Consider the following 20,661-nt stretch of genomic DNA (forward strand, 5'->3'; position numbering starts at 1 on the left):
ACAGAGCATCTCGTTTCCTAAAACGGCCGGATTGGGCCCAAGAGCCAGACAGGGCGAAGAGGCCCCTGGGTGGAGTGGTCTCAGCCCGCAGCCCCCTTCACAGCTGAGCCATCTGACCCGTCACCTGCGAAGGGGGCGCCCGAGCGAGTTTCAGCTCCTAAAGGACAGCGGGGGCCAGGAGGGCCACCGCCGCGGCCAGCCCTGGACCCACGCGCCACGGCCACCAGCCCTGTGGGACCGGAGATGTTTACAGATCCAGAAACAAAAGTCAGTGGTTCTAAACTCAGTACTAATTATAATGTGTATGTCCATTTCTTCACGCAGTTCATGTCCTTATATATGTACTTTTTAATAGTTTTAAGTCAGTTTACCGACTCTTGTGACCTCATGGACTGTAGCCTACCAGGCTCCTCCCTCCATGGGATTCTCCAGGCAAGAGTACTGGAGTGGGTTGCCATTTCCTTCTCCAGGGGATCTTCCCAACTCAGGGGTCGAACCTGGGTCTTCTGCATTCCAGGCAGACGCTTTAACCTCTGAGACACCAGAGAAGCCCACACTATTTTGAGGCCGCAGCCCTCGAACCTGCAACTATCTAAACAGGTGCAGAGGGAAATACGTCAAACAATAAGCTTATTTTTGTTTTTTAAACCGCGTGTTTGCACAGTGCTTAATCAGTCACGGAACCCCGTCAGAGAATAGAGCAGGCGTCTTTTGGAGGACCTGCTTGCCCTCTGGCGCTCCTCACACAGGGGCTGCCGGTGAGATCCCACAGGGGTGAAGAAGGTGCTCATGACGGCACTGCCACGCTCCGGACACCGCAGTGTTAACCCCTTCCTCCCCACCCTGCCCCGGCTGGGAGGGACCAGAACCGGCCTCGTCCTGCAGTGGGGAAAAAGGGAGCCCACAGAGATTAAGTCACTCGCCCGCCGTGTTCTGAACCCAGTGTCGTCTGAGACTTTAACCTCTCTCTTGCCTCCCTGTTCTCTGGTCTTCACAGCAGGGAGCAAGGCGGGGTGGGTGGGTGGGGAGCTGTATCTGAAGGGTAAGACTGGAAGACTTGAAGGCAGGAGGAGAAGGGGACGACAGAGGATGAGATGGCTGGATGGCATCACTGACTCGATGGACATGAGTTTGAGTAAGCTCCGGGAGTCGGTGATGGACAGGGAGGCCTTGGTGTGCTGCAGTCCATGGGGTCGCAGAGTTGGACTTGACTGAGCAACTGAACTGAACTGAAGACTCGTGACCCAGTTTTCAAGGGGTGAGACCAAGACAGAAGAGTCTTTCCCTTGGGAAACGGGGGACTGGTGCTTGTCTGAGCTCACGGTGTCTCCTGTGCGGTGAAGACGTGGCGACCACACCTGCCCAGGGGTTCACACTCAGGCAGGAGCTGCCAGGGGGGTGTCCACCCTGTGGGCCCGTCTAGGCGGTATGTGTGAGTGAGGCTGTGGCGGGGGGCAGGGGGGCTTCTGTGTCGTTTTGGGGAACTTTCTGCCCCCACCCCATCCCCACCTCTTCTTTATGTCAGCCTAACTCACGTCATGTAACCGGTCCGTGTCTGTGACATACCAGCTGCTCAGATTTTATTAAATTCAACTGAAGATCTCTTTTAGACGTCTTTATCCTGCAGTGTGTTGTTGTAAGGAATCACGAGCCCCTGTGGGCATTTTCGAGAGGAAGGTGGGCGTCGGGTGTTGCAGGAACCGTGCCTGTTAGAAGGAGGAGGGCCCCCCTGATGCCCCAAGGCCCGTCCAGCACGCTGCTGTAGATAGAGGCGCTTGGCACGGGGCGGCCAGAGCCCTTGGAGGCATCGTTTCCCTGCTGCCTTTCCAGGTACGACTGCAGCAGCCAGGCGCTGAGCCCCGGGAGAACTGTGAAGTCTGTCCAAGGACCGAAGTCCAGAGGCCCAGGCTGGCGAGCGCTTGCCCGATCCCCCGGGTAACCGCAGGGCCGCACAGGCAGGCCTCCCGATTCCTGGACCCAGGCTGCTGTCCTGGCTGCATCCCCGGCCAGTGTGTCTTCTCACACTCCTCCGGAGCCACCACCCTGTTGTGGCCACCTCCTGGGCGGAGAGGGGCAGGCAGACACCCGGCTGCAGGGAGCTGTACCCAGCGCGTGGGAGAGCCGGGGAGCGTGGCGTGGACTCACCTGTCCAGGTGTGCCTCGGCAGACGGGGCTGCGACCCCGCCTCGCCAGCACCCTGAACTCAGTGCGGGGAGTCGCCCCCAGCCGGCCTCCTGTTCGTTCTTCCGTCCAGCTTCTCAAACTGGGCGCGTCCTCCCCGCCTCTCTCAGGGTGGTTTGCTCACCCTGGTGGTGCACCTTGACCGGCTTAGAAAATACTCTGCTGGTGCTTAGAGACCTGGTTAGATTTTTTGCTGCCTGATGATTGTCTCCTTTCTGCTAATTCTCTATTAAATTGGTTGCTTTCTCTGAGGTCCTGGACCACAGTCACACACAGAGGGAGAGGGGTCCCTTTTCCCCTGGATCCTGTGTGAAAAGTGTTAGTCGCTCAGTCGTGTCTGACTCTTTGCGACCCCATGGACTGTAGCCCGCCAGGCTCCTCCGTCCATGGGATTTTCCCAGGCAAGAATACTGGAGTGGGCTGCCATTACCTTCTCCAGGGGGTCTTCCTGAGCCAAGGATCGAACCCACTGTCTCCTGCATTGCAGGCAGATTCTTTACTGTCTGAACCACCGGGGAAGCCCGGGCCCTGTGTGAGCTGGAATCTTAAACTGTGTGCAGCACTTAGACCAGCCTTTGCTGCAGGCCTCCTCAGTCGTGTTATTCTGTGCCCTGTCACCATGAAATCTGAAGCTCTGGATTGAAACTGGAGCTTGTGTTCAGTGTCACAGAACGGAGGACGAGGGGGTGCGGTGCAGGGAGGGCTCATGGAACAGGAGCTAAGTCCACGTTTGTGAAACTCTCGGAGCAAAATGACTGTTACGTGTAAGTGGCTTGTGCAGATAGAGTGGAGGTTGTCCTACCAACTGCAACCAGAGCTATAATTACTGATTTTGGGGGGAAGTGGCAGAGTTTTGACTTGAAGCAGAATTAAAATATGGGGGACACAGTGCTGCTTTTGCAACTGAACTCGTATAGAAGGTGCAGGGTCTGCTTGGCCACCTTTGATAGAAAAGCCATACCGGCTTTTCTTGTGAATTGGGTGCCTCTTATCTTTTAACAGTTTTACTGAATATAATTTAACAGCATAAAGTTCGTCCACTTGAAGTACAAATTCAGTGGCTTTACTATATCCACAATTAGGCAACCATTCCCACAATTTCAGAACATTTTCATCACCCACTCAGGCAAGCCCTCATCTCCTCTCTGTCTTCATTCCAGATTTTTTCATGTACCTGAATTGACAGAGCGTGTGGCCTTTTGTGACTGGCTTCTTTCACTTAACATAATGTTTTCAAGGTTCATTCACGTTGTTGTTCCTCATCCACGTTCATTCCTCTTTATGGCTGAATAATATTCCCTCATGTGGATAGCATCACTGATTCAGTAGACCTGAATTTGAGCAAACTCCGTGAGATAGTGAAGGACAGGGGAGCCTGGCGTGTTGTCGTCCATGGGGTTGCAAAGAGTTGGACACAACTTAGTGACTGAACAACAACAAATGGATAGACTACATTTTGTTTTTCCACTTATGAGTTGGTGGGCTTTGGGGTGGTTTAGCTACTTTTCAGCCATTGTGAAAAGTGCTGCTATGAATATCTGTATGCAGATTTTTGTGTAAAAGTTTTTTTATAGGCTTTTGTTTATCTTTGTTAGATATCTAGGAGTGGTTGGGGTCCTATGGTGACGACTCTGATTTTTTGAGGAATCTTTCCAGTTTTTGAATCGTATGTGTTTTCTGTTGTACATTTTGAAGTACACATTTCAGTGGCATTCAGCCCGTTCACCTTGTTGTGCCATCATCACCATGTTCCCCTCCTAGGCCCTGATGACACCATCTCTTGGGCCCCAGGAGGGGAAGTGGCTTTGGCTTTGATCTGTCAAAGTGATGGGTTAGTCGTGAGCCTACCCACTGCCCTCTGAGAGTGAGAACAGGCTAAGGGCTCTTGGCCCCAGACCACAGGGTCTCAAAGACAGGAGATGTTGGCTAAGAGGGCAGGAGGGGGTAACTCGCCGAGGCTACCGAGAAACCAGGAGCGGGGGCTGCTGTCTCCTCCTGGGGGACCTACCCAGTGTGGTGGGGAGACGCCGTCCTCCCCGCACACAGGCGTGTTTTCCTGGTCATGCCCAGATCTCCCTGGGCCCTGGCAGGGGGCCTCAGGGAATCCTGAGCATAGAGGCCATGAGGGGTTGTATTTTCTGAGTCTCAGGAGAGTGTGTCCGCGTAGGGCCAAAGTGTGTGTTTACGAGGGAATCATCATCAAGTCAGAGGAGATCTTGTAGGTCGGCCTGGACTGTGGGCGCCCCGACTTTGGCTCCCTCTGCCTGCTCACCTGGGACTCCATGTTCCTCACGCCCCATCCTGTCCCGGAATGCCTGGCCCGGACTTCCCCTGGCCCACCCCGACAACTCCATCCTGAGGTTCCCCAGGCCTCCTCTCGACCCCTTGTTTTGGAGAAAGCCCTGCAGTTTTCATATTGTGATCATATTCTTCCTGAGCAGCCCTTTCACCTTTCTAGCAGTACGTCACTTCCTCACTGGCAAAGATGCTGTTTTAGTAAACTCTTTGGGGTAAGTCATTGGCAGACAGAAGCCACAAATGTCCAGATTCAGAGCAGGCATCATTCATGAGCTGATTTTTTGGAAATAGTGACACATCATGTAAGGGCTGATGAAAAAGTGAAAGTTAATCGCTTAGTCGTGTCCGACTCTTTGCGATCCCACAGACTGTAGCCTGCCTGGTTCCTCTGTCCGTGGGATTCTCCAGGCAAGGATACTGGAGTGGGTTGCCATTTCCTTCTCCAGGGGATCTTCCTGACCCAGGGATTAAACCTGGGTCTCCTGCATTGCAGGCAGACTCTTTACCAACTGAGCCACTGGGGAAGCCTGACTGAATATCAGTAAGGGCTGATATTCGTAGTCAAATGGTTGTTCACTTAAATGGGAGGATGTCTTTAAATAGCAGCTCCCCCGGCTGCATGTGTCTGTTGGAGTTGCTCACATAGCTGTTTGGGCAAGAAGTTCCAGAGTGCCAGCCAGGAGCCTGTGCAGTTGGAAAAACTAAGAAGCAAAGAGGAAGTGTTTCTTCTTATGTCCCTTATTCAGAGAACGTCTCCCTAACGATTCATTGATTTTTAAGAAGTGCTTGATGTTGCTATAGGGATAATAATCTCAATTTCTAATTATTTTTAAGCCATTCTGTGAGCTCGACAGTAGTTTCCTCATTGCAGAAGTGGGGAAGTAGGGGTTCGGAGTAACCTGCGAGAGGTCATTCAGGTAGTCGGGGGTCAAAACCCAGGCAGGTTGTCTTCAGAAACCATTTCTCCTCTTTCTGTTGTCTCTGACGGTTTGCTCAGTGGGAGGAGTGTCCTTGTGTCTGATTTTACTGTGATTACATTATGGCCCGTTGCCCCGGGGGACCTATGAGAGGTCTCACGTAGAGTTTCAGGAGCATCAGAGCAGGTTTAGACAGCTGAGCAGAGGTTTGAGCCACAGCTCCGCGTTTCCCCCTACTTTATGAAGCTGCTTTTCTGGAAGTGGAGCTGTGTTCGAGTGGGACAGAGTAAGCACTTCACGAAAACGTCAGCCTCCACGATGCTGCTGTCCTCGTTGGGGAGACACCTGACCCACAGATGCGTGCCCGTCTTTGCTGGGCCAGCAGTGGAGTTCGGAGGCTGACTGCTGAGCGTGTTTGCAGTGTCAGAGGGAAATGACTGAATGGAAAGCCTGCATGCTTTCTGTGCCCCTCTTCCTTTATCCCCGCCACCCGTTTCCTGCTCTGCTCATTTTTTCCTTTTACAGTCCGCGAGAACTTCTGCATCAGGCGGCCATTTGGTCCCGTCCAAGTCATAGGGCCTCAGATTCTTAGGTGTTAACAAATCGAGGCTGGCTGCAGGCTGGCAGGTGGAGCGCTTCTGGGGCGGAAGCTGCTGTCCCTGCCCGTGGGCCTTGCCTCCTCCGTGCTCACGCAGAATCTCAGAGTCCGGGGTCCTCCTTCCCACTCAGACTCTGATGCAATGACCTCTTCATAACAATAGTGGCAGTGGAACCTGAGAATAGCTTGAGGTTCTTGCCTGCTCTGAGCCTCACACCGCACCTGTGAAGCATCAGTGGGAGATGCCGCCCGGTTCCTTTCTGTCTTGGGGGACGGGGGTGCCTCCCAGCAGCCCATCCCCGCCGACTTCTGAGCTTCTCACATGACTCTCAGTGAACACGCTCCCACGCGTCTTCAAGACCAGGTTCAGCCTTAGAACCGCTGTAAGGAGTGGAGCTTAGTCATCAGTTCATTATTTTCATCTTTTACTTTTTTCCCTTAATCTGCCTGCCTCTTAGTAATTCTCAATCTTGGTTTGGGGACGAGGTTTTGGTTTCTTTGTGAATACGTGCTTATCCCCAGAACTCTTTGTAGGTTTTTTAAATAGTAAAACATTACTTTAAAGGATTTTTTAAAACCAATTCATTAAAAATAAATGCATCTGCGGAGCACTTGCTCACAGCTCCACACTGTGAGGCGGGTTCCCCCACCTTGACAGCATGCAGTCAAGGAATACTTGGTCACCTCGTTGTGGAGTATCTCTCATCTCAGAGGGAGGATGAGTCGTCAGACTGTGAGCTTTCCTTGCTCCAGAAAAGGCTGCAGTGATTTTAATTATCGCAGGGTTGGGAGAGGAATGGACATCTTGCTGCTTCTTTGACGACATTTCCTTTAGAGTTTGTAATTTTTTCCCCCAATAGGCATTGTAGAACGACACGCGTCTGCGTATGTTGTGAGGTCCTTCAAACAGCTTTTATGCTTAAGTGTTGTCTCTACCTTAGGGAGTGGGCAGGAAGTGGTGTCGGCCCCAAATAAAGGTGACATCAGGGTGGACACTGGAACTTGGGGGAGATGGGACACTGGAGTCTGCTCCATGAGTTTCTCTGGGAAACCACTAGTAACATCAGTCAGACCTGTCCTCATGAGCCCCCATCCCCTGTCCTCAGGTGGAAGCCTGTCCTTCCTCACTGAAAACCTGTGAGTGAGTGTGTGGTCCTGCCGTGGTGGAGATCCAGGTGGCAGGCGGTGTGGGTCAGGGGAGGGCAGGGGCCACGATGTGTAGAGAGTATTTGGGTTTCTGGTCCCAGCCAGGTATGCCCTCATGAGTGTATTATCTCAGTTACTACAGTCTGCTCATTTCTGGGTAAATCCCAAATGCAGAGCCTCAAGGCTGGAAGGCTCAGGACAGAGGGGATGGCTCCCAGGTTCCTGCGGTCGGGAAGGCCCTGTGGAGTCAGCAGCACGTGGCTCTGGCAAGCGCAGCTGCCGTGATGTTAGTTCTGGATGCATCCCCCACGGCGCCTGTCCCACAGGGTCCTAACGGAAGGAAGGACAAAGTGCGAGGGCCTCAGAGGACAGTTTTGGTTCCTGGGTGATGCCTGGAGGGCCCCTACCCTGGTTCTGGAGACCCTGAGGCCTCTGTCCGGCACTCGGGCTTTGAGTCCATCATCTCCTCTCTCCTGGACCAGGAAGGATGTTAACTCCTTCTCAGTGCTCACCAGCCTCTTTGCCCACACTCCCTTTAACAAACAGAAATCTCATGCTGGAATTTCAAAACTTTTCACACCGAAGGAAAAATTTAATTAACATTTGCTGTTTCAAACAAAAGATGCTCTCCTTCCAGGATCCTGTCCCCTGCACATTCCCTCGGGAGGTCCTTGTCTGTTCCTGGGGCTCCTGGCCGTGGTACTTGGCTGGAGTCAGAAGACTTGTCGGAACCCCCCCCAAGGCCTTGAACTGTGTTCCTGTAGCTTCATTCCTTACCATGACCTTCGGATCTGACCTGGTGGGATGGAGCGCTGGCTTGGGGCCACCTTATTTCTAATAATTTCATGAAATTGCTTTAGTGAATCAGAAACATGTTCTTCCTGTTGATATGTCATCCATCCATATGTTTCAAAGATGTTCCCAATCATAAGATGTACATAAACTCCAAAGAGTCAGGAATTTTGATCTCATGAGTTCACTGCTGCGTCCCTGGTTTCCAGGACTGTGTCTGACACTCAAGACACTTGTGGCTTGAAGAACAGAACACAGACTCATTCAAAGGCAAAGCAGCTACTTCAGCTGGACAGGGCAGCCTGGCATGCTGCAGTCCACAGGGTTGCAAAGAGTCAGGCATGACTTAGTGACTGAACAACACCAAGAAAAAAAACTTGGGCGTTATTTTTAATAAGACAAAGCGAAAAAACCTGTTTAGTAGTTCCTATCAATGTGCCTAATGGGAAAGCCTGATTCCTCTATAAATTATTCAGTGGAAATGTGTTCGCTGGTGTTTCCAGGTGATTTTGCATAAACACACATTTCCCATCAGTGTGTGGGTGTCCCCTGTTGCACAGACATTGGTGTCGTGACCACACCTGTGCCCTTGGGAGCCCGTCCAGGGCGGTGTTGGAATGCGGCCTGCTGTATTTATGAGGAAATAAGTGAAATAAAATTCTTTAGGTTTGAGGTGGTTGTAGCATTCTCACTACCCTGCTTTTAGCAAATCCGAAGTAGAATAAATCAGTTGGTACATTCTTGGAGTAAGGAAAAGCAGTACTAATGAGTTTACTTAGTGTTCATGCCAGTCTCAGTAATCCTGGTGGGCTCAGCCTGGTGGGCTCAGCCTGGTTTAATGTACTCTAGCGCTTAAGTTGAGCATCCCTAAACTGCTTTGCTGCTATGACAGGGAGACACGAGCAGTGAGGTCCTCAGTCAGGCTGCTTCACCCTGTCTGAGGAAGCTGGAGAGTGGCTTTCCTGGGGGGCCTGTGTCAGCCTGGCTGTGTCCACGCCTTAGGGCAGCCCTAAAGCAATGGTTCTCAAACTGTGTGATCTCAGAACCCCCTGCAGTCCTAAAGATTGTGGAGAACTCCACCGAGCTTCTACTTATGTGGGTGGTATGGATCAGTATGTGTCTGACTCTTTTCAACCCCAAGGACTGTAGCCAGGCTCTTCTGTCCCTGGGATCCTCCAGGCCAGCATACTGGAGTGGTTGCCATTTCCCTCTGCAGGGGAGCTTTCCAACCCTGGGTCTCCAGGGATCGAACCTGGATCTCCTGCATTGTAAATGGATTCTTTACTGTCTGAGCCATCAGGGAAGCCCATCATATGTATATGTTTATCTAAAAACACATTTGTTAATATCACCACCAGTGTCCTCAGAAAACTCTGAAGTCTTGGGAAACCGTCGACTGAGACCTTGGTGACAGATACAACTTTTCCACAATTCTACGTTTTTTTTGAATAGCTCAGATCTTGTCATTGGCCCCAAACATTGTCAGTTGTTTCCTTCTCAATTCTGTTCCTTTCATTCCAAGGTTTTCCTCCTAAAATACAGATCTGATGATGGCTCTTGGTGGCCAGACTTCGTAACTTGTTCCCAGCCCCCAACACTTGGGTAGATTCCAGCCTTGTTTCAAGCCTATACGTTAAAAAAAAAAAAAAAAAGCTTAAAACAACACAGATTTACTGTTTTTCAGTTCTGTGGGTCAGAAGTCCAAAATGGGTGTCACTGGGCTCCAGGCCAGGTGTTGGGAGGATGTGTACCTTCTTAGAGCTCTAGGGAGGATCCAGCGCCTTGCCTTTGTTGGCTTCTCGAGGCTGCCTGCCTGCCTTGGGTCTGGGCCCCGGACAGTTCGAGGCTTGCAGCACCCCTAGAGCCTCTCCCATCCCACCCCTCTGACCGGGACTCCCCCCTCCTTCAGGGACCCTGAGGATTACATCAGACCCACCCGAGAACATCTCACCGGAGGTCGGCTGGTTCCTCTGTTTGTCTGCAGCCTCCTTGTCATGTAGCCTGCTATAGTCACACGTTCCCGGAAGTAGGACCTGGACATCGGGGTTGGGCGGCATGGTTCGGGCTGTTGTAGTCTAGCCTCTCCGTCTTTATGTTCCGTCCCTGCTCTCTCGTCCTCTGAACAGCATCCCCTTGTGGCAGAAGCCTTTCCTGGGGTCTCCAGGTGGAGCTGCCGCTTTCTCTTGGGCCGAGATAGAGACCCGTGGGGGCATCAGTCCCCAGGAAGGATCCGTGTGTCCATCGGCCCTGGACTGTGACCTGAGCCTCATGCACCTTCGCTTCTCCCACTGCCCCTGTACTTGGCACATGATAGACAGCTGGCAATACACTGTCAGTTTTGGACATTTGATCATGGGCTGCGTTTTAGAGGCTATTGAGTGAATGTTCGGTTTCTTATCTGTAACAACGGCGTTAAGAGTTACGTAGGTGTCATCCTTGTGGGCTATCAGAATACTTAGAAGTCAAGTGTCATGGTAGCTACTGCAGCTCATGCTCAAGTGGTTCGGGAGAAAATTGTTCATGTACATAACGGTAGAGCAAATGTGGCAAAATGTTCAGTGTTGGTAAATGTAGATGAAAAGTATTGTAAATATGCTAGCTTTTCTGTAGGTCTGAACATCTGCAAAAGAGAAATGGCAAAGAATGGCATCTTAGTGTAGGATGAACAGCCGAAAGGTGTTGGTTGGGATGGAATAGTTGATTCCAGCTGCTGGAATCTTTGCGGCACTGCAGTCACAAACTGGGGCTGTTGGTGAACATCTTCACGTGCGTGTTTGGCTCAGTGCTGATCCTCGCTGGGGTCACTTGGGCTATAGAATTGTGTTCAGGTTGTGTGATAACCAAACCTCTCCCGCTCCTGAGTGAGTGAGGGCGTGAATGCGTGCAGAGTAGAAACCCTACGGCTGGGAAGACAGAGGACTTTATGTGTCTCGTCCAGGAGGGTCTTCCTGCCCCCATCGGAGCAGTCTGGGGCCTGCCCTGAAGTCCGTGGGGCTGGCGGATGCTTACTGCCAGCCAAATAGGGTACTGGAGCCATGCCACTGTGCGTGGTCCCAGCGAGGACAGGAGAGTGGACGGTCACAGATTGGAGTCCTGAGTTCCCTGGAGGAGGCAGCTGAGGCTCTCTGGCCCTGCTGACCTGGGGGTCTCAGTGCTATCATCCGAGAGGACTCGCTGCCCGGCTGGCCCCTCAGGGCCTCTGAGCATGCACAGGGCGGCTCTGTGCCCTTGCTATGTGGACGTGGCCTGTCTGGGTGATGCTCTGCTGTCGTTCTTACTTGAGACGTGACCCCACGTTTGCAGCGGTGGCGGGATGGGACCCCTGGTTTGGAGGCTGTCTTGTCCAGTTTCTGGGTCTCTCCTCAGCAGTGCCTCCCCACATCCCCTCCACACCCCGCCCCCCCAATGCTGCTTCATCTACATTGAGACCTCATCTCCCCACCATTAGCCTGCCCTCTGATGCTGAGCTGAACAGAAGCTTTCCTCCCTGCGTTGGCCACGGGCTTGGAGGTTCTGGGCCCCCAGATGGAGTCTAACGTGGTCTCTTCCCTTGCCTCCTAGGAGCCAGCCGCCCCTTCTCGAGCCTCCTGAGACGCCGTCGCTCCAGGACCAGGGACCCCCGGGTGACGAGGTGACAGTCCTCACATCGTAGTCCAGGTACAGTCCAGCAGGAGGGTCTGTTCTTGGTGCTGGGGTGTTACTCTAATGGGGTGTCACTCATTTAGGCCTTTCGTTAGCTCTCGGCTTTTTGAGTTAACTGACAGCTAAGCCCTAAGCCTTCTTTTTTTAACATCTCACTGACCTGTCTCAGCCAGCTCTTCTGTCTCACCCGGAAAGGCTTGTCTTTCACTCTCGTGGGCTTTTGAGTTTCTTTGTGCATTTCTGCTCCATCCTGACTGCTTGACGTCCTGGGACAGCAGGGCCTTGGTCCAGGGCACGTGGTGGGGAGCGGGTGTCCCCGCACTCGGGGCTTTGTCCGCATGGCCTGCAGTTCTCGGAGGGACTGGGCCCCATGGGCGGCTGTAACACCATGGCCTCAATGCATCTGTTCCTCGTCTGCCTGTGACTCTTCGGAGCTGTTGTGGTCTCAGGGTCAAGGGCCTGTTCCAGTCTGCATCCTGCTCCCAGTCTTCGCATCTGGCTCCCCTGCCTCGAGGTCTTCGGCCTTTCACTCTCCTCAAGAGTTCTCCCACAGCTTGTTCCTGGGTGCCGTAACCACCTGTCAGTCAGTGTATTTCAGGCCGGAGCTTGGAGCCCCAGGGTCCAGGGATGGGGGCAAGGGGAGACAGGAACAGGCGTGGAGAGCAGGGAAGGCCAAGACCGGCCAGGGATCTCCGTGTCCCCCATGTCCCTTTAAATAAGAGTGGGTCCAGGGACTCCCCAGGTGGCCCAGTGGTTATGACTCCGAGCTTCCACTGCAGGAGGCCCGGGTCCAATCCCTGGTTGGGGAGCTAAGATCCCACATGCCATGTGGTGCAGCCAAAAAATTAAAACCAAATAAATAAAGTGAGAGTGGGTCTAGTTCAACTGTTGCTTATATTTGCATCTGGCGTAGGATGTAGGTTGGGGGAAAAGGATCCTACTGTACAAGTGCTGGACAGTTATTGCTCAGGTTATTTTATGATAAGTAACAGGTCACCGAGTATGGAGGCTTCACTTTTGTGACTGTTTCATTCATCACAGTTTTTCAGAGGGGTGTGTGTGTGTGTGTGTGTGCAAAAGAACTGCAGTTGCCCACGCACACACATACTCCTATAGTCCTCTGGGCCCTTCATATTCTTAATTTTGAGTGTGGAGCCGCATTGAGAAGACACACATAGTCAGGATCAGCGGCCCTCGCTGAGTCCTTCATCAGGGGACTTGGGGGTGCGTAGCTATGACCTTTGCCACGTGGAGGCCCCCTGAGGGAGGGGGCGGGGCTCCTCAGCTCCTCCCTGCGGGCAGGGGGATGCTCCGAGTGAGCCCCGTGTGTGTGAACTTCCCAGTTAACCGCAGGCTGGACAGTGAGCCCTGGCTTATGGTGACCCCTGGGGTCAGGTTCCAGTGGCATTCTGTAGGAACAGCCTGTCTTCAAGGTCATGGCCCCGGAGCTTCCATCACGGCAGAGCCGGGGGCTCTGCCTGTGACGTCCGGTATAACCACCGTCCATCCTTCACACTCAGTGCCGCAGGCCAGCCCTGGCCTCGTGTCCACACTCTTGGCCACTTAGTCCATCTCAGGCTTCACTGTGATCCTCCAGTGCATTTTCTCCTGGCCCTTGATCGTTGGTCCTGCGTTACTGTGTCCACAGGCCCTCATGCACCTGGCCGCTTGCTCCCGAAGCTGCGGAGTGACTTCAGGTCCACGGCGGCGTGTTCTCTGTGAGGGAGACAATTCTGTTACTGCCTGCTGGATGTGTACCCCACGTGTGTGATGTAACAGGAATCCCCATGCTGGGAAAGTGTACAAACAGGTGCTTGGGGTCGGCCTGCAGACAGGTGGGGTGTGGATCCAGGAAGGGGGCCATGGTGTTTCCTTCAGACTTTAAATGCTCTTCTCTTGGGGGCGAGTGTCTGAAGTCTTGGCCACCAGAAAAGCAGGTCACACACACACCAGCACGACCTGTCACGAAACGTGCCTTTCCTGCTGGGGTGCCCCTGCACAGGAAGCCCTGCGCAGGTAATCCCCATGGTAACCAGGGGCTCCAAGAGGAGAGGACAGGGATGGAGCAAATGCAGGAACACGGGAAAGGACGGAGTATCCGCTTGCACACAGGCACTCTGTCAGCTGGATCAAAATGCCCTGCTCGAAGGCTAGTGCATCGATTCACTCCCAAATAAAGAAGGCAGGTGGCAGCCTGGGACCGTCTCCCCTCGTGTCTGTCCTGCCCAATGAGACCTGATTAATCCTCGCAGTGGTATGTGGTTGGTGCCCTCAGCCCTTTCTTTACATAAAAGGTTTACATCTCGAGTGCGCATCCCTCAGACGCCCACCCGCAGCTCTCCTGGCCTGCCCTGCTCCCCGCAGCCCAGCCCAGCCGCACCTGTTCAGCCTGGTGGGCCTAAACTTTGTCTCTCGGGCAGGTGAGCGTATGACCTGCCAAAAAGTGGGGAGGGTGAAACTGAAATTTCACATATGTCCTGCACCACGGATGGCACAGACACATGTCTGCTGGTTTCTCTCTCCAAGCTTTTGAATAACCTACAAACCGCTTTGTTCTTTGTTTTCCTTAAACCTCTTCTTTGGAACGCACGTTGGCTTCTATAATTTCAGGCAAAGTCCCCAAATGGTACAATTTAGGCCCAGAGAAATGTCTAGGGACATAGTCCACTACTGCTTATTACAAATCGTTTACTCTTGGCTGTTTTTCTAGTTAAAAAAAAAATTGGCTGAAAATTGACAGTTTCATATGGCTCAACCTAATCATGGATAAGAGACTTTGTACATAGCCATGTCTGAGCATCAAGGGGCTGCCCTGGGGGTGCAGGTCTCCAGAGGAGTTTCCTTGTTGTTTTCTGGGTCAGCCTGACAGGAAATCCTCTCTCTTACTTTTGGGAATTTCTCAATGTGCACGTATGCAGAGAGAAAACGTAATGAAACTCTACATACCCAGGTACCTCCCAGGCGGACTCTTTAGAAGAGATTTCCTTCCCCTCAGTTCAGAAGCAGTAAGCAGTCATTGAAAGAATGTTAAAATGCTGGCGAAAATGCCAGTAATCTGTCCAGAGACACTGCCTCCATTCTCCTTCCAGAGCAGTCTAAGTATACACTCACACTTGTGTGTGTTACTGTTAGTTTTCTACCAGTCTGAGTATACACACACACGTGTGTTCCTGTTATTTTCTGCCAGTCTGAATATACACTCACACTCCTGTGTGTTCCTGTTATTTTCTGCCAGTCTGAGTATTCACTCACATTCCTGTGTGTTCCTGTTCTTTTCAACCAGTCTGAGTATACACTCACACTCCTGTGTGTTCCTGTTGTTTTCAGCCAGTCTGAGTATTCACACACACTCCTGTGTGTTGCTGTTATTTTCAACCAGTCTGAGTATACACGCACACTCATGTGTGTTCCTGTTGTTTTCAAGGGCTGCTGCCAGGCTCTTTTGACACTGTCCTCCCACTTTTTCAGAGACATGCACCCTCCCAGCGCAATATTTGATCTGTCTCTTTGGGAGCTCTTCCTCCGTATGATTCTCCAAGCCCCTGCCCTCTGTCTACTTTCCAGAACTCTCCCCCGAGGCCCCTGCTAGGCCCTGCTGCCCCAGTTACCTCCTTGTCCTCAGACCCAGAGAAAGCGCCTGTTGCCTCAAAGCCAGTGGCTCCTGGCCAGCGGCTGCGGGAAGTGGGCGGGTGACGCAGATCCACTTCACCGTGTGAATAACTCATTGACTGGACTTGACAGGAGTAGTGACATTCAGAAAGAGGTTGTCTTATCCCATGTGACTCCCTTATTTGTAGGGTTTCAGATAGGGGACAAAGTTGAGCGTTGTCAGGCGGGAAGAAGAGTACGTTTGGTCAAAGTCGTGTCGCTATGGCACCTGCCGTGGAATAGGGCTCCTGGAATCAGAGGACGTGGGTTCAAATCCTGGCTCCCTACTTAAAGTGAGGTGACTGTGGCTGGGGGTCCACTCGTCCTCCTGGGAGAGGAGGGAGGCCTGTGACTCTGCTCGTCTCTGGGGAGGACAAAGTGAACCCAGGTGTGTGTGTGTGGTGAGGAGCTGGTGTGTCATGTTGGTTTCAGGTGGACCGCGGCTCCCAAGAGAGTCTCTTCTCCAGGTCGGTTTGGGGAACCTGTCCCTGACTTCTCACAGCTACTTTACTTTTGAGCCAGTGCATTTTCTAGAAATTCTGAGTTTTCAGAGTAGCTTGTGGCAGTGGAAGACTGGGGGAAGGGAGGAAGTGACGGGTATTTGAGGATTACAGTGGCCCCGGGCTTACGGGTAAGTAGGTGAGTCTGTGAGAGTTTGCTAAGTGAGTAACTGAGTAAATGGGAAAATAATGGTCTGTGACCGAGCAGTGAGGTCAGATCTGCTGGGCAGGAGTCTCCCCCTTGCTTGGTTCCGGGGACTGGCCATCCTGGCGCTTGGTGAAAGAGGATGTTTGGAGAAGGAGCCTCTGAAATCTCTAATATGCTTTTCAGGACGCCTTAGAGCCTGGAGAACTAAAGAAGCAGTGTTCTGCCAGTAAGTCTGAATTTTGATCCTGGGGGAACTTTATTTAAGACATTTCCATTTGAGGTTGGAGAGCCAGATGAAGTGTCTGCAGTTCACACACACACAACTTTACAAAGCCCCCTCACCAGCCCCCCTGCACCCCACACCCCACCCAGGACCAGACCCCAGCTAGGCTCTGGCTCATGATCCTTCCCTGAGGGGGGGCCCATCCCCCGCCCCCGGGCCTGCCCACAGAGTTTGTCCATCACCGGCTTCAGTGAACCAGGTGGAGCATGTTCGCTTCTTTCCACCCCAGAGAAGTGAGAAGCACTAAGGCACGTGTTGGAGGAGCTCTGAGCCCCTCATGAAACACAGGTTTCTGTTGTAATGCATTTCCACACAGAACTGGGGCATGTATCTTGATAAAGCACGGCTTCCCTGGTGATGGAAACACTGTCCGGAGTTGAAAAGACTCTTAGTCACATCCTGCTGGCTACAGGAGGAAGCGTTCCTAGATTTTATCTGATTTTTGTGAGGATGCACTTACTGGGTTGTCCACTGGCTTCTTGTCTGCTGTCTCTCTTGGATCTGGGCAAACGCTGCGGACAAGCTTGGGTGTGGGTAAGCCGGCAACGTTGACTGTCAGGCCAGGCGTCAGTTCATGACCGCCGTGTGATGGGGACCCCAAGCTACCAGAGACTGTCTGCCTTGCTTCTGTGAGGGAGAGGTGATGGGCAGGTGCTGAGACTTAGAAGAAAGAACCAGTGCTGACTCTCCCTGGGAAGAACTTGCTTCTTAGCATGCCTGCCTGTGTATGCTTAGTTGTGTCTGACTCTTTGTGACCCCATGGACTGTATCCCGCCAGGCTCCTCTGTCCATGGGATTCTCTGGGCCAGGATACTGGAGTGGGTTGCCATGCCCTCCTCCAGGGGATCTTCCTGACCCAGGAATGGAACCCGTATCTCCTACATTGCAGGCAGATTCTTTACCAAGCCACCAGGGAAGCTGTCTTAGCATACTCCTTGTGCATTGTCTGTCAAGGCAGGACCAGAGAGCCACCCTGTTTTTCAGATGTGGAAACTGAGGCCCCAGAGACATGCACTAGTTTAACCCAAGGAACCCTGGGCAGAGATGACAGGGACGCCAGCTGTCCCCACAGTGGAGCACCTCCCACGACAGAAGGAACTGTTGGAAAACTTTCAAGGCCTCATAGGCAACTCCTTGTTGCTTGGGCTGAATTTTAACACAAATAGCGTCTTCTTACATGCATATTCATTTAGAGAATGACTTTTGGTGACTTGAACCTTTGAATATTCAGCAAATGAGATCTCCTTTTATGGACAGACCCTCGTAAGTCGTTGAAGGCAATGGTGAAGATGTTGCCTAAGATGAATGACAGACGTCCAGCCAGTGTCCTGTTAAGTTTCCTGAAATTAAGTCGGTGATTGTACTGAGTGTGAGCTATGGGCCCTGTGCGTGTTCTGGTCCCGTAAGTTCTGCTCGTGGGCCTCGTAGGTGCTGGGGGCAGAGGTGATTAGATGCAGCCCTGCTGGTGGGACGTGTGGACGCTTAGCCCTGAGATGGGGGCTTGCATCACCACCACCCTCCCGCCCACTGCCAGTTAGCTGCCCAGCCTCTCCCTGCCCCCTCCGCACCCCCGGGGCCCCAGGGATCCTGACTCAGAGGACAGCGCAGGCTCTGCAGGCGGTGAGGCGTGGGTTTGAGCCCCGACTTCCATCTTTTGTTGGCTGCATGCCCTCCACCAAGTTACTGGCCCCGACTCTGCCTCTTCAGCTGGGACTGCGTTTCTGCTTTTCCCTAAGCCTGGCTGTGTCAGCCCAGGGCATGATACCAGGAGTGAGATCCCTGAATTCAGGAGGAGTTCCATTCTGCCCTCAGCTTATCCATCGCTGCCTGGGGTCAGATGAGTGTAGGTCCTGGGAGACTTCAAGAGAGTCTGAGTCCTGAGGTCACATCTCATGGGAGGTGGACAGGCTCCCGCTGCCCAGCAAGGACATGGGGGTGTGGCTGGCCCCCCAGCCACCGCAAAAACCTTCACCGCCCTGTGGTCCCCTCCTCCCCTCGCCTCCCTCTTGCCCCGCTGTGCGCTAGGTTCAGTCCTGTTGTTTCCTTAACTGCCTTCCACACGCCCACGTGTTGGGGTCTTCATCTGTGTCAACTAGTCCCCTCCATCCTCGTTTTTTTTTTTTTTTTTAAACTTAAAAGTTCTTGCATCTGGGCCTCCTGACACCTGGGGGAAGTGTATCTGGCTTGGAGAACAACTTCCTTCAACACAGATTGCATTCCTTGCATGCATCTCTCCTCCTCCACCATGGCCCGTGACCTGGAATGCTCTCATTTTGGGCCACGTCTAGTTGAGATGGCTTCACCTCTGCTCCCTTCCTCATTAAAGCTGCAGGCATTCCAGAGCCTTCAGGACTCCTGGGCAGCCCTGCCCCACACGGCTGGAGGGGACCTGGGGACTGCCCATCCCTGGTCATTGTCCTTTGTGGACCTCAGCACGTCTGTCTCCTTCTGGAATGACAGGGTTTACTCTACATGACTCCCCTGCTTGGGACCACTCCCAAATGTAATGACCACTTAAAAAAAAAAAAGCAGATGTATGAAGAATAAAATGTCAATGTTAAGACTTTCTCCAAAGAATTTATGAACTTAATGGCTATCACAGCCTCTGTCTGTGACCTCTTCCCCTTCCTCCATGAAGCCATTAAGCTCTTCTTTTTTGGTGATGGGACTGTCATTAAATTTGTGTGAAAAAAAAATCATACAGTTCACACCTGCCTGCCTTTGTCAGACACCTTCAACACTGCATCCTAAAGTCTTTATCTCAGCAGTCTGGACCCATTGGGCCATCTTGCTCTGACTGTTATATAGTGATCACTGGACTCAAACTTGGAGTTAGAAATTCTGTGGGAAAGGGACATATTTCCTTTGCTTTTCTAAGAGAACATTCTTTCATATTGCGTGAGTCGGGTGTGAGAGAGAGCCAAAGCTCTTGCTGTTACAGGATTCCTGTCAAAAACTGGAATGAAAGTGTAGCTCTTGACTGTTGCAGAAATTTCTCCCTGGGAGACAGATAACATAATTTCCAGATAACGCTTTCAATGCATACTGGGGACTTTCTGCGTAAATCCTGACTGCAAGAAGTCTGTCTGAACCTGACACTGGTGAGGCTGGCGGGCTTAGATTGGTTTTACATGGAGAAGTTTCATTTATTTTCAGCTGTTGGCTGAATGAGCAGCTCAGGAGTCCAGGCATGAACGTGAGTTGTGGAGTAACGTGTGCACAATACCGACAGACGATGCTGCCCGGAGAACACGATTTTTCTGTTACTGCCCAGGAGAAAGAAAGGACGTTACTTTAACACAAACCCGGGGTGAGGTTCGTGAGCATCCCGATCGCTCCCGCCTTGGGAAGTAGAATTGGTCACGCCACTCGTGCCGTCTGCACTCTCAGCCCTGGGGTTCGGCGGCGACTGGTTGCGTTCCTGCCCCAGTGGTTTCCAGGGGGCTGGGTTTGCCCTTTCCCCAGACAAAGAGGGCATGCTGGAGAGGCAGCCCAGGAGAAAACAGCGAGCCCTCCTGTGTTCCTATTCACTGCACCCGAGCACTTCCCTCCGGCCCAGGAGTCTTCCTGAGAAACAGTGGCTACTGTCTCCCCACTTCCAAGAAGTCAGCCATGTCCAGGGAGTCTCAACCAAAACGTCCCTTTCACATGTGTTTGCTGTCCAGTGTCTGGGTCCGAATTTACAGAACTCAGTGCCCCGGCCCCTTTACTTCAAAGATGGTGCTGGGTCCCCAGGGTTGGTTAAGTGGGTTCATGGAGAGGGGATAACCAGGGGCGTGTGGCATCTTCACTGCAGCTGCAGTGTCCAGGGGGCTTATTTCGGCCTACAGTGAGGTCAGTGGGCTCTCAGAAGGTGTCCCCCGGCATGCCCCTCGCCAGGTGTCCCAGCACAGTCCCTTTGGCAGCTCTGGCTTCTTCCCCAGACAGCAGCCCCTGTGAGAAAGGCATGTGGACTGTGGACCAGCCCTTTCCAGAGCCCAGGATAGAATGTCTGGTCTTTCAGAGAAAAGTGGTGCTCTCTCTAATCTCCTGGGTCACTTTACTCTGGGAAGCCAAGGAAAGACCATGCTGTTCAATTGTACTGTCTTTGCTTTGCACTTGGCTTTTATCATTTTGAGGAGAGAATCCATTTGGTATGAACTAAAAACTGCATCTAGGAGAAAATTCTTAAAGAGATGGGAGTACCAGACCACCTGACCTGTCTCTTGAGAAGTCTGTATGCAGGTCAAGAAGCAACAGTTAGAACTGGACATGGAACAACAAACTGGTTCCAAAGAGGGAAAGGAGTACATCAAGGCTATATATTGTCACCCTGCTTATTTAACTTATATGCAGAGTACATCATGAGAAACACTGGGCTGGAGGAAGCACAAGCTGGAATCAAGATTGCCGGGAGAAATATCAATAACCTCAGATATGCAGATGACACCACCGTTATGGCAGAAAGCAAAGAAGAACTAAAGAGCCTCTTGATGAAAGTGAAAGAGGAGAGTGAAAAAGTTGGCTTA

At 52.3% G+C, this 20,661-nt stretch overlaps 1 protein-coding gene across 4 annotated transcripts in view; it reads left to right on the forward strand.

Annotated features, from left to right (window-relative positions):
* SLC7A1 (solute carrier family 7 member 1) overlaps nucleotides 1–20,661 on the forward strand; it is a 61,342-nt gene that overhangs the window by 20,382 nt on the left and 20,299 nt on the right. For all 4 annotated transcript variants that reach the window (XM_043477536.1, XM_043477537.1, XM_043477538.1 and 1 more), the window contains exon 2: nucleotides 11,494–11,589. The gene's annotated coding sequence lies outside the window, so the exon portion shown is untranslated. The remainder of the gene's footprint in view (nucleotides 1–11,493; nucleotides 11,590–20,661) is intronic.

The sequence above is a fragment of the Cervus canadensis genome, chromosome 9, assembly GCF_019320065.1.
Source record: "Cervus canadensis isolate Bull #8, Minnesota chromosome 9, ASM1932006v1, whole genome shotgun sequence".
NCBI lineage: Eukaryota > Metazoa > Chordata > Mammalia > Artiodactyla > Cervidae > Cervus > Cervus canadensis.